Source organism: Hyperolius riggenbachi, chromosome 7 (assembly GCF_040937935.1).
Source record: "Hyperolius riggenbachi isolate aHypRig1 chromosome 7, aHypRig1.pri, whole genome shotgun sequence".
NCBI classification, from domain to species: domain Eukaryota; kingdom Metazoa; phylum Chordata; class Amphibia; order Anura; family Hyperoliidae; genus Hyperolius; species Hyperolius riggenbachi.
Window position 1 is genome coordinate 31919339 of NC_090652.1, and position 2500 is coordinate 31921838.

Sequence of the window (2500 nt, forward strand, 5' to 3'; positions counted from 1 at the left end):
AAAGAAAAAAGAAATTTACTTTGGATATGTAAAGAAAAGAACACTTCAGAAATGTGGTTGCTTGAAGGGAGCATGTGAACTTTCACCAAGTTACTATGATTCTGCAGCATAACGGGATATTTTGATTATTGTAGTTCTCTTTATTACTGCCTTGAGAATATTGGTTTATGTAAAGAGATAAGAGCTAGATCATGTCAAGGGGGCACTCGGATTTGAACCAAGGACCTCTCGATCTGCAGTCGAATGCTCTACCACTGAGCTATACCCCCACACTCTGTTCAGCTTTTCTGACCATTTTAAATAGTTTCTCTCATGTAGACCATGAAAACATTTCAAGCATTAACTTGGAGTTTGTTAAGGTTGGACAGAGTTAAATGATAACTCTTAGAGACTAGAGATGGTCAATGAGACAGTAATAAATCCAGGTTGCATGCAAATTGAATTAATATTGTAGGCAGCTTGGAAATGCGTTAATCGTCAGGAAGTGCATTAGACCCCAGCACATGTGTATTTGGCAGCAGATGTAGAAGCCCAAAGTTCTTCTGTTTGCTAATTTGAGTGGAGGACTTACATTGTAGACATTTTGTAGCTTTTGCTGTTCATTTGCAGGATCCTTTAAAATACGTATGGAAAGAAAAAAGAAATTTACTTTGGATATGTAAAGAAAAGAACACTTCAGAAATGTGGTTGCTTGAAGGGAGCATGTGAACTTTCACCAAGTTACTATGATTCTGCAGCATAACGGGATATTTTGATTATTGTAGTTCTCTTTATTACTGCCTTGAGAATATTGGTTTATGTAAAGAGATAAGAGATAGATCATGTCAAGGGGGCACTCGGATTTGAACCAAGGACCTCTCGATCTGCAGTCGAATGCTCTACCACTGAGCTATACCCCCACACTCTGTTCAGCTTTTCTGACCATTTTAAATAGTTTCTCTCATGTAGACCATGAAAACATTTCAAGCATTAACTTGGAGTTTGTTAAGGTTGGACAGAGTTAAATGATAACTCTTAGAGACTAGAGATGGTCAATGAGACAGTAATAAATCCAGGTTGCATGCAAATTGAATTAATATTGTAGGCAGCTTGGAAATGCGTTAATCGTCAGGAAGTGCATTAGACCCCAGCACATGTGTATTTGGCAGCAGATGTAGAAGCCCAAAGTTCTTCTGCTTTGCTAATTTGAGTGGAGGACTTACATTGTAGACATTTTGTAGCTTTTGCTGTTCTTTTGCAGGATCCTTTAAAATACGTATGGAAAGAAAAAACAAATTTACTTTGGATATGTAAAGAAAAGAACACTTCAGAAATGTGGTTGCTTGGAGGGAGCATGTGAACTTTCACCAAGTTACTACGATTCTGCAGCATAACGGGATATTTTGATGAACGTAGTTCTCTTTATTACTGCCTTGAGAGTATTGGTTTATGTAAAGAGATTAGAGAAAGAGCAAAGAGCTAGATCATACCAAGGGGGCACTCGGATTTGAACCAAGGACCTCTCGATCTGCAGTCGAATGCTCTACCACTGAGCTATACCCCCACGCTCTGTTCAGCTTTTCTGACCATTTTAAATAGTTTCTCTCATGTAGTCCATGAAAACATTTCAAGCGTTAACTTGGAGTTTGTTAAGGTTAGACAGAGTTAAATGATAACTCTTAGAGACTAGAGATGGTCAATGAGACAGTAATAAATCCAGGTTGCATGCAAATTGAATTAATATTGTAAGCAGCTTGGAAATGCGTTAATCGTCAGGAAGTGTATTTGAATGTCCCACTTCCATGACGCTCACAATTTGCATAATAATCTGCATGAAAGCTAGAATGATGAGCATGTTACGGACCATGGCCGCAAGAGACACTTTCGTCAGACCCAGAAACTTCTCATTCTGCAGTTGCCATTTCTGCCACTGCATTAGACCCCAGCACATGTGTATTTGGCAGCAGATGTAGAAGCCCAAAGTTCTTCTGCTTTGCTAATTTGAGTGGAGGACTTACATTGTACACATTTTGTAGCTTTTGCTGTTCATTTGCAGGATCCTTTAAAATACGTATGGAAAGAAAAACCAAATTTACTTTGGATATGTAAAGAAAAGAACACTTCAGAAATGTGGTTGCTTGGAGAGAGCATGTGAACTTTCACCAAGTTACTACGATTCTGCAGCATAACGGGATATTTTGATTATTGTAGTTCTCTTTATTACTGCCTTGAGAGTATTGGTTTATGTAAAGAGATTAGAGAAAGAGCAAAGAGCTAGATCATATCAAGGGGGCACTCAGATTTGAACCAAGGACCTCTCGATCTGCAGTCGAATGCTCTACCACTGAGCTATACCCCCACGCTCTGTTCAGCTTTTCTGACCATTTTAAATAGTTTCTCTCATGTGGACCATGAAAACATTTCAAGCATTAACTTGGAGTTTGTTAAGGTTGGACAGAGTTAAATGATAACTCTTAGAGACTAGAGATGGTCAATGAGACAGTACTAAATCCAGGTTGCA

The 2500-nt window shown here is 38.6% G+C and overlaps 4 non-coding genes across 4 annotated transcripts; all 4 read right to left on the reverse strand.

Annotated features, from left to right (window-relative positions):
* Positions 1-197: 197 nt before the first annotated feature.
* Positions 198-269, reverse strand: TRNAC-GCA (transfer RNA cysteine (anticodon GCA)). Its single transcript has one exon. It is a non-coding gene; the product is annotated as a tRNA-Cys (tRNA).
* A 558-nt stretch (positions 270-827) lies between these two features.
* On the reverse strand, positions 828-899 carry TRNAC-GCA (transfer RNA cysteine (anticodon GCA)). Its single transcript has one exon. It is a non-coding gene; the product is annotated as a tRNA-Cys (tRNA).
* Positions 900-1471: 572 nt separating this feature from the next.
* Positions 1472-1543, reverse strand: TRNAC-GCA (transfer RNA cysteine (anticodon GCA)). The gene has a single exon. It is a non-coding gene; the product is annotated as a tRNA-Cys (tRNA).
* Positions 1544-2266: 723 nt separating this feature from the next.
* On the reverse strand, positions 2267-2338 carry TRNAC-GCA (transfer RNA cysteine (anticodon GCA)). Its single transcript has one exon. It is a non-coding gene; the product is annotated as a tRNA-Cys (tRNA).
* Between the last annotated feature and the right edge of the window lie 162 nt (positions 2339-2500).